This window comes from Salvia splendens, chromosome 2 (genome assembly GCF_004379255.2).
Source record: "Salvia splendens isolate huo1 chromosome 2, SspV2, whole genome shotgun sequence".
In the NCBI taxonomy this organism is placed as follows: Eukaryota; Viridiplantae; Streptophyta; class Magnoliopsida; order Lamiales; family Lamiaceae; genus Salvia; species Salvia splendens.
The window spans coordinates 27,131,260-27,146,819 of NC_056033.1; the positions used below are offsets into that span (position 1 = coordinate 27,131,260).

The window sequence follows — 15,560 nt, forward strand, 5'->3', positions numbered from 1 at the left end:
TAAAAATGATTTATTGCGTCAGCGTGACGAAACCCACTCGCGGGCCGCCGGTGAGTGGGCATCACGCGTGGCGCCAGCGCGCGCCACGTCGCGCGGGTGCGTGGGGAGACGGCTCGCCATCCGTCTCGGTGGGACGGGTGTCTCGGCAGGATGGTGACGAGACGGGACGCTGCAACGCGTCCCGCGTCCGTCTCGTCTCGGAGGGACGAGATAAGAGATACCCGCGAGATGCGTTGCGGGTGCCTTAAGGGGACCTTCGAAAACCTTAATTGATAGAGAATTTTTTAAATTACTCCCATACATACATGTTGTCGTTTATGTCTCTAGTTCTAACTCTATTTCTATACGGGCTTGTTCAGCCAAGAAACAAAACACAGTCAAATTTAAGGCTCTAGCCCCACACATTCATATCCCAAATATTTCGTTCAGTTTGCATGAAATAAGGCAAGTTTCCACCTCGTTTATTTTGAGGGCTAGTGAGAATTATTTCTCACATACTAAACACAGATTTGACCCAAAATCTGGCCATATCTAATAAAGTGAACAAGTCCTGAGTTTAGATGAGTTTTTCCTACACAAATAGAAGATATGAGGCCGAGTTCAATCACAATACTAGGAGACATGAAAGCCATCTACGTTCTTTGGAGAATCAAAAGGTCTTTAATTCCATTCGTAGAATTCATGTACTTATGATTTATATTATCTTATGCATGACTTACTTGCGTTCTTAATATGTTTTATTTATACGTTTCAAACTCGAATTCTCTTAATTCCATCTAATTACCTAAATAGATTCCAATTTGTAAATATATTTGTTTTGCAAATTCACCTGCCGGAAAACACATCACAATCCCCTTACCATTCCTTGTTACTAGGTCTAGAGTCTAGACATTCACAAAACTCCCTCAGAGTCATGGTGAAGTCCTTCCCCATCAGTCAGAAGTAGATTGAATCATCATCTAGACAACCTTTAGTAGAACATGCGAAAGAGATGAATAACTCATTCGCACATAGACTCTGAAATAGAAAATTAGAAAATATTGAAGAAATATGAAGTTCTCTTATGAAAAGGGAGAAAGTCAAAGACGAAAACCTCATTTAGTAATGTCATGAAATTTAATAAAGTCAACCCTAAACTTGAATACCCAATGTCCCAAATTTGTTGTGAAAAAAACAATTGTTTCTAACCGAGTTCCGTATATTGTGCTTACAAAAATTTAAACTTTATATGCAATCCAATTTTTCTTAAAGCAAATTCACCATGATAATTGAAATACCGAAAATACCGAATTTTATATGCAATACCGCACTTACCGTACCGAAAAAATACCGAAAATACCGAATTTTTGGTATACCGTACTTTTCGGTACGGTATCATACCGTACCGACAGTTTTAGGTACGGTAAAGGTATGCATTTTGTATATAACGCGTTATACCGCAAATTTACGGTTACGTTATATATTGGTATAACACGGTATACCGCAAATACGGTATATACCGTAATTGGCGGTATATACCGCAGATATACCATATTTAACATATTTATTATTTATAAAATATATTATTATATAATTTTATTAAACATAATTGAATGGATTTTGAATGTCATGAACTATGTTTGCTTTGTGATGAATTTTTATCATTTTGGATATTTCTTAGATGTTTAAAATGATACTTTTGCTATTTAATGCATGAATGTTAGGTTTTGACATGCGGTATTCGGTATACCGTACCGCGATTTCGGCATACCGCAACGGTATGCCGAAATCGCGGTACGGTATACCGAAATGTCGATAAGGTAACGATATCTAAATTTTGATATACCGACTTTTCTGTATACCGGTATGCGGTATACCGAAAAAAGCGGTACGGTAAAGGTAAGGTTTTTGGTCATACCGCACTTTTCGGTACGGTATGCGGTATGACAATTTCGGCACGGTATACCGTACCGTTCCAACCCTAATAAGCACTGTGATTGATTGTTGAAAACCATGTTTAATTAAAGAGGGATGAAAATTAGTCGACGGTAAATAATCATAAAAAATTGAAATAATTATCGTTGCACTGATCTGTAATTGGTAGTGTAACATTTATGTCATTTGGTTAAATTTCAATTCGGAAAATCCAAAAATCAAAATTCATTCTTCTCTGCTGTTTCATGTTTCTTGCTTGTACCTAACACAGCTGTGTATATAACGAGCACTTGCAAACTAATTAAACACTCCTTCCCTTCTTTACAATCTCCCAAAAATCTCCTTCTGCTACCGTTTTTAGCCTTAAACCCTTTTCCCCCTTTCGCTCACCGTGTGGAAAGGGAGCATCTTTTGCTAATTTCTCGCAATTTTTCCGATTCAATTTGTTTTTTTTTTTCGTGATCGAATGGTGTTTGTGTTGTGTATTATTGGGCTCAAATGATTGGGTGTGTGTGAATTGCTCAAGTGAAAAGATTAAATTTTTATTTGAATTACATGGGTGATCTTTGCGAAGCAGCGGAGATGAACCCTATGTCTTCACATTCGACGCTGTTCACTGAGACAAACCGGTTGGAGATTGGGTCGGAGAGTTGGGCGGCGGCGGAGATAATCAGGAAGGTACAGCCTACTCCTGTGTCAGAGGAGAGGAGGAGAAATGTGGTTGAGTATATTCAGAGATTAATCAAGAATTGTGTTGGTGCTCAGGTGAAAATTCTGTTCTTTTTTTTCTTATGTTTATTTTTGGTTTTGGCAGAGATTAATCAAGAATTGTGTCTGTATACATTTCTGTGTTTGAGAGATAAGTGCAGTTGTGGTGAATGTGTGATGAAGATTATTGCATCTAGGTATGTTTAGATGGATAGTGGAACTCGGTATGCTGTGTGGTGATGCTCGATTTGAAACCTTGCATTTACAATGGTAGGTTGATAGCTTTCGATATGCTGTGTTTATCGAATTATGGTGATTGGTTGATGAGATTTCTTGCAATTAGAATGGTAGGTCACTGTGCTCTAATATGCTAATTTGTCGGCATACACTGATTGCCTGATGGAATCTTGCATTTGCTGATGGAAGATATCGACACCCTAAATGGTGTGTTATGGCCTTTGCAGTGTTTGTGTGATGCGTTGTGGGGTTCAGTAGTTTTTCACTATTCATTCGGTGATGTTATAGTTTGGTTTTTGCATGCATGGATATAACTGATTTGTGTACGAGGATAGCTTTTATCGTAAATGTAGGAGCAGCCATTTGGATTTTTTTGTCTTGCACAAATACAATTAATGCTAACAAATTTGTATATGGTAGATAATTGGCAATATGAGTTAAAAAGTTATTTCCGTGACACATGGAAATGGTGTAGGGTTAGGGGGGGAGGGTTGATTTCTAGGAAGTAGGATTTAACAAATTAGTCCACGCGTCGTTCATTTGGATATGGGAGATTTGTTGTGTTTAGGACTTAGGTATAGTTGGAATAATGCATTGAATATGATTTGATTGTTTTTTATGTTGTTTAGTTGCTATTAAGGCTATTCTTAATTGCATAACTTTGTTTTATCGTTAAAGCTATTGTGTAATTAAAGCTACATGGAAGAAAATTGGCAATTTGTGATGAATATATTTTTTGTGATCTGGTGCTCATTGTATTCAATTTGCTTAAATGGTAGGGAGCGGGTTATTTCCAATGCTTACTTCCACTCCTTACTCTTATAATTCAAGCACAAGTAATAATGAACCTAAGTTATGTTGGGGAATATAGAATTAGGAAATCCTATTAGAATGACTTGGATAACTTAGAATCGTGTAGAACACTTTCAGATCAAGTATTTTGAGTGTATAAAAATCAATGATCGGATAATACTAAGTTCTTAGATGATTGTTACTCATTTCTGTCATGTATTTAACCAAAAAACCAACAGCCAAAGCAGTTACCACTAAACCGCCAAAGCAGTTAACTAATCAAACTGATCCAAAACAGTTACTAACTGTCTCAAACTGCCAAAACTGTTGCCACCAAAATCAGATTAGAATAGGAAAATTCAACTGAATCAACCGAATTAATTCCCAAGAATTAAAGTGCTAACACACTAAGAGTGCTAATACACTAAAATTCCAACATTCCTCCCCTATTTTAGTGTATATATAAGCTTGATCAAATAAACAAAACAGAAAACAAAATTATGCATAAATGAAAATATCTCAAGGATTGAATTTCCATTTTAGTATAGTAAAGTACAAATATTCGAATTATAAGAGTGGTCTAAGACTTAAACTCTTACAATTTCTTTGAATATCAGTCTTAAAATACACATAACTTTCCAACTAATCAATCTAAACCTGACACCTTAATAACAAGTCTAGTGTCCATATCCTTCAATAAACATTTATAAAACTAAGTCCAGAGCTTTATTGAAACAACTTGGATTCCATGTTTATATAGGTAGCTTTTCATCTTGTCATGCCAAAATAATTTGTCAAAAAAGCCATTAAGAAGCAAAGCTTCAACCTCTTTTAAACTGACAGAATAATACACATACCTCGGATGGTTTGAACATGTGTCAATCTCACATGTTTAGGCTTTCCACATTGAATTCCACATCTAACATCAAGTTAGAAGGGAATTGGGTATCCCAAACAGATAAGATTAGATAGACTTGAGCCCCACCCTTTTAGCAGATTTGATAACTAAATCTTTTGCCAAGCCTTTGGTTAGATGGTCTGCCAGATTTTGTTGTGTCCCAACAAATTCAACTGAAATGACCCCACGAGTGATCAGCTCCCTAACCATGCTATGTCTGACACCTAAATGTCTAGACTTCCCATTGTAAACTTGGCTATACACTTTAGCCAAAGTTGCAGCACTGTCACATCTTATTGAGATAGGTGATATAGGCTTAGGCCATAAAGGAATTTCATATATCAAATTCCTAAGCCATTCTGTCTCCTTTCCAGCTGCAGCAAGTGCCACAAATTCTGATTCCATAGTAGAATTTGTGATAGAAGTTTGCTTCTTTGAAGCCCATGAGATGGCTCCACCTCCCAGCAAGTAAATCCAACCACTAGTAGAGGAATGATCCTCTAGATTTGTTATCCAACTTGCATCCGAATATCCTTCCAAAATTGAAGGAAAATCACAATAACACAAACCATAGTTTATGGTTCCTTTGAGGTACTTGAGTAACCTCCTCACTGCCTGCCAGTGATGTATGCTAGGATTATGAGTAAACCTACTTAACCTTCCAACAACAAATGCTATATCAGGCCTAGTGTTGATCATAGCATACATTAAGCATCCAATTGCTTTAGAATATTCCAATTGGGAAACTGCCTTACCTTTATTAGGCAAGAGTTTTACATTAGGATCTATAGGAGTGCTTACAGAAGTACAATTTCCATAATTGAACTTCTTCAAAACTTTCTCAATATAATGAGATTGTGTAATAGAAATCCTGTTAGGTGCTTCTCTTTTTATCCTAATCCCCAATATGACTTCAGCCTCACCTAAGTCTTTCATAGAAAACTTAGATGATAAGAACTCCTTTGTTTTATCTATTTGGTCTTGGCTAGTACCAAATATAAGCATATCATCCACATAAAGACAAATAATGACTTCTTTACCAGATTTGTCAAGCTTTGAATAAACACACTTATCAGCCTGATTTAGAAGAAAACCATTCGATAAAATAATGTCATCAAACTTTTGATGCCATTGCTTGGGTGCTTGTTTCAAACCATATAATGACTTAATCAACTTGCACACCTTGTGTTCATTTCCTGGTAAGGTGTATCCCTCAGGCTGCTTCATATAAATTTTCTCATCCAAATCACCATTCAAGAAGGCTGTCTTGACATCCATTTGGTGATTGAGGAGTTTATGAATAGAAGCCATAGCCACTAGCAATCTGATAGTGGATATTCTAGCCACAGGTGCATAGGTATCAAAATAGTCTATGCCCTTTTTTTGTCTAAATCCTTGAATGACAAGCCTAACTTTGAACTTGTCTATGGATCCATCAACTTTCATCTTTCTTTTAAAGATCCATCTACACCCCAATGGTTTGCAGCCAGTGGGTAAATCAGTTAATGCCCAAGTGTTATTTTGGAGTATAGAATCCATTTCATCATCTATAGCCTCTTTCCAAAATGAGACATCCCTAGATGACATGGCTTCTTTGAAAGTGTTAGGATCCTCTTCAATAATAAAACAATAGGGGTACTGGGATTGCAGCTCATCCCTTGATCCTTCAATGAGATGGATTTGAAATCCTTCATCCAGGTTACTTTGATTCCTTAGCCTAACACTCCTTCTAACCCAATGTTGAGTTGAAGGTTCCTCTGATTGTTGTTCAGAGATTACCAATCTGTTTTCAGAATTTGAAAACAAATCCTTAGGCCTTGAGATAGATGTGAATCTATTCTCATCAAAGATTGTATCCCTTGACTCTATTACAGAGTTCACAGAAACAGACTTATTAAGTTCTAGAACATAAAACCTATAAGCCTTGGAATGATTTGCATATCCAATAAAAATGCAGTCAATTCCTTTTTCACCCAATATCCTTCGTTTAGGATCATTGAGTCTTACCACTGCTCTGCAGCCCCACACCTTAAGATAGTTTAAGTTTGGAGGTTTTCCAAACCACAACTCATAGGGTGTTGTTTTACTTTTCTTATTTGGGACTCTATTCAAGAGGTAACAAGCAGTTAATATAGCTTCTCCCCAAAATCCATCATTTAGTCCAGAATATGAGAGCATAGAGTTAACCATTTCTTTCAAAACTCTATTCTTTCTTTCTGAAATCCCATTCTGCTGTGGTGTATAAGGGGCAGTAGTTTGGTGGATTATTCCCACTGATTCAAAGTAATGAGGATCATAATACTCACCTCCCCTATCTGACCTAAAGACTTTTATACATTCACCCTTTTGTACCTCAACTTCTGTTTTGTACACTTTGAATTTCTCTAAGGCTTCATCCTTAGAATTCAGCAAATATATATAACAAAATCTAGTTGAGTCATCAATAAAAGAAATGACATACTTTCTATTTCCAATTGATGGGGTTGAATGAAAATCACAGAGGTCACTGTGAATCAACTCTAGCAGTTTTGATTCTCTCATAACATCACTAAACGGTTGCCTTGTTATCTTTGTTAACATACATGTTTTACATTTATCTTTGCTAACATTAAAGGCAGGGATTAGGCTACTTTTAGATATTTCAATAAGTCTTTTATAATGAACATGTCCTAACCTCTCATGCCACAAGTTTGAAGTTGATTGTTCATTAGTGGTGATCACATAAACAGATTTATCCTCAAAAGGTGATTCAATGTTTAATCTTAACATTCCATTACATAAATAACCAAAACCAACAAACACACCATGTTTAGATAAAACATATTTATTTGCTTCAATTACTTGTTTGTAGCCTAGGTTATTTATTACAGTACCACTCATTAGATTCTTTCTAATAGTGGGAACATACAATACATCTAATAGCAACAATTGTTTTCCAGAAGTAAAAACAAGTCTAACATTTCCTATTCTTTCTACTGATTCACTATAGCTATTCCCCATCCTGATCACTAATCCATCAGAGATCATCTGTAAAGATGTAAACCATATTTTATCCTTGCATACATGGTTTGTAGCCACAGAATCCACCCACCAAGTGAGTTCATCATCCTGTACATAGAATGAACTTGGTGTTTCAGAAACATAATTCTGAATAGAAATGTTAGAATTAAGTATGTTAATACCTTGAGGTACATTGAGATCCTTAGATCCACCAGGTCCAGAATTGGAACCACTGGTACTTGTTCCAATCTTGAATCCCTTCTTTCCAGACCTACAATCTTTCTTAAAATGGCCTGGTTTTCCACATTTCCAGCAAACATACTTTTGTTTCTTATTATCAGAAGATTCTCCTTGATTCATCTTCCTTTTCCCTTTAAACTTCTTTCCATCTTCTATCATGTTGATAGACGATGAACCAGCAACACCCTTTTCCTTGTTCTTTTCCATCTCCTGAATCCTTAAAGACTCTTCTATCCGGAGATGAGAACCAAGTTGCACCAAGGAAAGTTCTTCCTTTTGATGCTTTAGAGTGTGTTTGAAGTCTTTCCAAGAGGGGGGCAATTTATCAATGACACTAGAAACTGATATGGATTCATCCATATGCATCTGGTGTTGTTGAAATTGTCCAAGAATCCTTAGCAATTCATTGTATTGTTCCATTACTGGTCTAGAGTCTAGCATCTTATAATTATTGAAATTACTAACAAGGAATTTCTTGCTAGAGGCATCCTCTGCCATATATTTAGACTCTAGAGAATCCCAAAGTTCTTTGGATGATTCAACATTTTGATAAATATCGAAAAGAGAATTTGTCATACCATTAAGGATGTGCCCTCTGCACACATAGTCATCATTTTCCCATTTCTGCCTTCTTCTTGTCTGTTCCAGAGATTCCTCCTCTGCAGGTTCAGGCATTGTGGTGGTGAGAACATGAACAACCTTCAGGGTGGTAAGCAAGAAGTGCATCTTCTTTCTCCATCTTCGAAAATCCACTCCTTCAAACTTCTCCAATTTTGTGAATTTTGCAGTCATATCTCTAACAGAATCATGTCCAGTCATCTTCTAAATTACTTGATCTTTGTTGGGGAATATAGAATTAGGAAATCCTATTAGAATGACTTGGATAACTTAGAATCGTGTAGAACACTTTCAGATCAAGTATTTTGAGTGTATCAAAATCAATGATCGGATAATACTAAGTTCTTAGATGATTGTTACTCATTTCTGTCATGTATTTAACCAAAAAACCAACAGCCAAAGCAGTTACCACTAAACCGCCAAAGCAGTTAACTAATCAAACTGATCCAAAACAGTTACTAACTGTCTCAAACTGCCAAAACTGTTGCCACCAAAATCAGATTAGAATAGGAAAATTCAACTGAATCAACCGAATTAATTCCCAAGAATTAAAGTGCTAACACACTAAGAGTGCTAATACACTAAAATTCCAACAAGTTATATAATATTGTAGAAAGCGGAATGAGATCGTTAAAAGCCCACCGATTATTATCTCTAGTGGTGCTTTGCCTAGACTTGCAAGAAGTCGCTGATGCTTGTTACTTTTTGGATCAGACATGTAGGGCTAAGTAGTTTTTTTCTTTTTTTGCCCCAAACCTTACATTTCCTTTTGTTGGATCAAACTTTGAAGTTTGTGCAGGTCTTTCCATACAGATCTGTGCCACTAAAAACTTATCTTCGGGATGGAGACATAGATTTAACTGCCTTTGGTGGCGCAAATGTCGAAGATACTTTGGCTGATGAAATGAAATATGTCTTGGAAGAGGAAGAGAAAAATACGGATGCTGAGTACGTAGTAAAGGATGTCCAACTCATTCGCGCTGAGGTATGCATGCTTTTTTTTTACGAATAATGATGCTTAATTAGACAATAAAGTATCTGTTTGAGAATGAAGAAGATTCTGGTTGCATCACCTTGTTTTACGGTGTGCATAAGTAGTAGGTTTTGGCTGATAGATGTTTGAGAGAAGTCGTCAAACTGTCTGGTCAAAAACCTCTTCAATCCAGTATTCCAGTTAATCTAAATCATTTTGAGTGAGATGGTCCAATGATAACTTAGGGCTTAGTGGTGTGGCTTCATAGATGGATGGAATTGTACCAATGTCATTTTAATGTGTTCTTCATCTCTTCTTGTTGGTAAAAGTTGGATATTAATTCAAAGGCACTTGAAATTTATGGAAGTCTGTGAAATCCGGCTTGATGAAACAACTTCTTTGTGTGGCAGGTTAAGCTTGTGAAATGTATTGTTCAGGATATTGTTGTGGACCTATCATTTAATCAAATTGGGGGCCTTTACACTTTATGCTTCGTCGAGCAGGTAATTTATATTTGTTGATTTATTTTATTCCTTTATCCGAATTCTTGCTAACTGCCTCATATGATGCATTGTCTTTCCTTTTCAGGTTGATCGACCATCTGTTCTAACGCAGTATTATCCTGATTAAGGCATAAGGCGTAGTGCTACTACGAAAGTCGCATTCTTGGTGCTCATCATGGGCTGATTTCTACCTATGCCTTGGAGACACTCGTGTTGTACATTTTCCATCTTTATCACTCAGCACTAGATGGACCTTTAGTATTGTCCATTTCTTTCTTTTCCCTATATCGTAGTAAACCTAATAATGAATCATATTTTTTACTTCAGGTTATATACAAGTTTCTGGACTATTTCAGCAAATTTGACTGGGACACTTACTGTGTTAGCTTAAATGGCGTAGTCCACGTTTCTTCGCTTCCACCTTTTGTTGGTGAGCTTTTTTTTGTTAGTCGGAATCACTTAGTTGCAACTGCTGAAATTTAAATGATTATTATGTTCTCTGTTTTACAGTTGAGATCCCAGAAGATAGTGACAAAGATTTACTGCTAGGCAACGATTTCCTGAATTATTGTGTCAGCATGTTTTCAGTTCCTATTAGAGCCGACGACAAAACTCCATGTGTGTTTCAAAAGAAGCATCTTAACATAGTTGATCCGCTAAAAGAAATCAATAATCTTGGACGCAATGTCAGCAAAGGTATGCATTGTTTCATTGCTTCACTGGGATACAAACAACCTATTTCATCGTCGATAATACACAACTATATACTGTTTTAATGTATAGACATCGACTGCATCTTAACATCGTTGGCTGAATTTGACGTCTGTTTTTTTAATTAGTATGTGTTCTTGTACAGGAAACTTCTACCGGATACGCAGTGCCTTTTCTTATAGTGCTAGAAAACTTGCAATGATACTGCAACGGCCTGAAGATTCAATGGCTAATGAGCTTAAAAAATTCTTCGCGAACACCATGGCAAGGCATGGAGGTGGACAAAGGCCCGATGTTCAGGATTTCGACAAATTGATATTAATCAACTGGCCTGTATCTGCTGTTCCCATTCCTAACGCTGGGTTTTGTAGAACTGATAATGTTGATCAATACATGGATAAGTATGCCGTATCAACTAGTTTGCCCGAAGATGTACCTCAGGGGTTTGGAAGGACATTAGACAGAGAAAGCAGAGAACGGAATGGTGGCTCGTTAAAAGAGTCGGTAGTTTTACTTGAAAGGGACCATGGCAATCTTAGCACCTCTCCTCTTGAAGGCCTTAAAATTTTTGCAGATTCATCTGTATCAGAAACTCGAAGCGTAGATAAGTGTGAAAAGAATGCTTCTATAATTGGTAGCCACGAAGAAAAGTCGTCCTCTGTGTCAAGCCATTCAAATCACGTGGAAATTGACCAGTGCCACCAAAGTATGAGTGGATTGGCCGAATCTTTAATTTCAACTGATCTTACGGGGAATTATGATCGTTACATTCAATATTTGCAGCATGGTCGATGGTGCTATGACTTGGGCTTAGGTAGGTCTCCTCCTTATACCCATGGGAAAGTCTCATCCCTGTAATACATTATAAGCAGAACGGCTTCTCCCATCACCATAACGGCTTTCATCCTAGTCCAGCTATCTACGGTATGCAACCCGTACTTTTGTCAGCTGTCCCATTTGCGTGGGAGGATGGGCAAAAGCACCGCGGGACAGGAACATATTTGTTATTTTTGCTGAACACAATATTTGCATATACGAGTATAGTAATTGTCATTTTGCTTGGTGATTTTTGCAGAATATGTCTGCCGCCTCAGGTTTATAGATATCCGGCTATGAATGTAAGGAATCCGGCACCACCAAGATACACACGCCATCACAATGTGGGAAATATGGCCTTTCCGGAGCCAAATATGCTCGACTTTGGAAGCCATGATGTCTCGCAGCCCCTTGACAAAACCGTGGCTGCTAGTGCTAGCTCGTCTAACTGAGGCAGCAGGTAACATTTTTGTTATCTCGTAAGAGCACAAGCTAGCTCGTATTTTCTTCCAAACACCCGTATGCCCAGGGTGGCTCTCGCCTCTGTGGCCAAATGTTGTTTGTCTTGGCCTTGTGAAACTGTTGTAACTTGAAAGGTTTTATGTTTCTTTTTTTAGTGGGAACTTGTTTTGACCATGGTTTGGCAACATAGTTTTAATCTAAGGTTTTTGCATAGAACAGTTTCTTTTCTTTTACATTCATTGTGTGTAGTTTATAGTCATCACCATTGTTGTTGATTATGTCAAATGTGGTCGAAGAGGATGAATGTTCTCTTTCCTCAAATTATAGAAATTATCATTATTCTCTCTCTCAATTATGTGCTTAAATTATATCATAATTCTCAATCCAATTGTGTTTTTTTTGTACTGTGATGGATGAAACTGTTCCCATCATTTCCAACAGTTGTAAACTGTGTGGACCAGATTTGACTCAGACGCTTTTTTTTTTAAATGTGAAGAAAAGTGAATGGAAAAATTTAGTGAAACGTGAGTTTCATATTTATATATAGTTATAGGGATGTAATCAAAAGTAAATTTTAAATATTTAGACTGTTAGAAAATGTCAACAAATGACAAATAATAGCAATAAAAAGTGTAAAATAGTATCAATGGTTGATATTGTGTTGACATTGTGCTGATATTTTTTGTTGCTGTTATTATGTCATTTGTTGATATTTCTAACGGTCTGAATTATAGTTTGGTTGTATTTTATCACTAACCTAATTTTACTTTATAATAGAATGTGAGTATAACAGGTTAATAGAAAGTAAGCTCTATTTACTAAAAATGAAAAAACAAAATGTACAACATTTTGTAGATGAACTGAAATGATAAAAATAGACAATATTTTATGGATGACTGTGAGGTAGTACTACAGAATAAAAGTCACCAGCAACATATATGTGGTTAATATTTTTTCCCAAGTTTTAAAAGCATGGAAATTGCATCCATCTACTATGACGTTATTTGTTTATAATTTTACGAATACTTCAATTAAGATATACTCCCTCCGTCCACTATTAAGAGTCCCAATTCTTAATGGCACGGGTTTTAAGAATTGTTAAGAATCGGGACTCTATTAATTTTAAATGAAATGTGAGTGGAATGAATTAATGGAACGTGAGACTCTATTACCATTTATGGTAAAAGTGAATCGGGACTTCTATTTGCGGATGGATTAAAATGGAAAAACGGGACTCCTATTTGGGGACGGAGGGAGTAATAGAGTTGCATAAAATTAAATAAATTCAGGTGGCGACACAGATCTCTGTAGGTTTTAAAGTCTAAACACTGCGTCATTTTCACTTATAATTTTAAAGTAATTTCAGTATAAATTAGTATGAGTTGGCCTAGGCATGCACAACGGTTCCGAACCGGCGGTTCCGGTTCATGAACCGGCGGTTCACGGTTCATCATATGCTTGAACCGGAACCGACCCGCCAAGGGTCCCGGCGGTTCCGGTTCCAGTTCAAAAAACCGCCGGTTCACGAGGTGGTTCAAAACCGCCGATTTTTGGCATGAACCGGCGGTTCGCCGGTTTGAACCGGCGGTTCAACCGAAAATTAAAAAAAATACTTTTTATTTATAAAAAATGATTTTTATACTTAAAAACAATTTTTACAAATAAATGAATACAAGAAATTCATAATAGCCCATAGATATTTGATGGGCTTGTGAATTTATGAAATCATTCTTGGTTGTTTCTCTTTTATAGAGTCATCCTTGAATGTTTTATGTTTCACTTTCGATGTGGGACAAAATCATTCTTGGTTGTTTCTCTTTTATAGAGACATCCTTGAATGTTTTATGTTTCACTTTTGATGTGGGACAAAATCATTCTTGGTTGTTTCTCTTTTATAGAGACATCCTTGACTGTTTTATGTTTTACTTTCGATGTGGGACAAAATATGTTGAAGTATTTTCTTTTATAACTACATGTTTAGAGCATTCATTCATCTTTTTCCAATGTGGGATACAAAACTTTCTTTTATCTTCTATTTTTCTTCATGTTTTGTATAATATATATAAACAAAATTATTATTCAAATATATTCTTGATTGATAAAAATAAAGAATTATTGAGAAATATGATTTGTATATATAAAATATTTATTTGTATAATAATTATTGTTAGGTTTATGCAATTTGTATAAGAATTATTCTTTCAATGTGTATAATATTATTTATTAGTTAACATATACATAAATTTATAAATCTAAGCAAATCATTAATGATAAAGAACTAATGAATAATAGTTTATGTAATAATATTTGTTGTTAAATTATAATAGAAGATAGAGTATTAATATAGACGAAGAATGATGGACGATCTATAATATACTTATAAATAAAGACTTTTATCTCACATTGAAATAAAGAGTAACACATCCAAAATGTGTAACTATAAAAAAGAATAATTCAATATACTATCTTCTAAATTAAATAAAATCCAATATACTCTCATCCAAGTATTGACATTTTAAAAATCAAATCCAACTTTAAGTATGGAGTAATTTTTTTTGTCTTTTTAGTCTTTATTATGTATAAAATGTGCTTAAACAAATTTCAAACAATAAGGTGCAAATTACAATTTTATTGATAATAAATTTGAATTAGACTAAAAATTACAACTTATAATGAATATATTTTATTTACAAAAATTAATAAACACTACTTAAAGTTAAACCTTTTGATTTTAAAATATCAATACTTAATATTGGACTTGAGCATTTAAATTGGAAGAGAGTGTATTGAATTATAGAGAGTGTATTTCAACTTATAATGAATATATTTTATTTACAAAAATTAATAAACACTACTTAATATTTTATTTATCATTAATGATTTGTTTATGTTTATAAATTTATGTATATGTTAACTAATAAATAATATTATACACATTGAAAGAATAATTCTTATACAAATTGTATAAACCTAACAATAATTATTATACAAATAAATATTTTCTATATACAAATCATATTTCTCAATAATTCTTTATTTTTATCAATCAAGAATATATTTGAATAATAATTTTGTTTATATATATCATACAAAACATGAAGAAAAGTAGAAGACAAAAGAAAGTTTTGTATCCCACATTGGAAAAAGATGAATGAATGCTCTAAACATGTAGTTATAAAAGAAAGTACTTCAACATATTTTGTCCCACATCCAAAGTGGAATATTAAACATTCAAGGATGTCTCTATAAAAGAGAAACAACCAAGAATGATTTTGTCTCACATCGAAAGTGGAACATAAAACATTCAAGGATGTCTTTATAAAAGATAAACAACCAACAATGATTTTGTCCCACATCGAAAGTGGAACATAAAATATTCAAGGATTTCTCTGAAACAACCAAGAATGATTTTGTCCCACATCGAAAGTGGAACATAAAACATTCAAGGATGTCTCTATAAAAGAGAAACAACCAAGAATGGTTTCATAAATTCGCAAGCCCATCAAATATATATGGGCTATTACGAATTTCTTGTATTCATTTGTTTGTAAAAATTAATTTTAAATATAAATATCAATTTTTATAAATATTTTTTTAAAAAATATCGGTTGAACCGGCGGTTCAACCCTAAACCGGCGGTTTGAACCGTTGAACCGTTGAACCGCCGGTTCACGGTTCACGCATCCTT

General features: G+C 35.1%; 1 pseudogene; it reads left to right on the forward strand.

The window, feature by feature from the left end:
- Window positions 1-2,469: 2,469 nt before the first annotated feature.
- LOC121777385 lies at window positions 2,470-11,862 on the forward strand (annotated as a pseudogene).
- The last annotated feature ends 3,698 nt before the right edge of the window (window positions 11,863-15,560 follow it).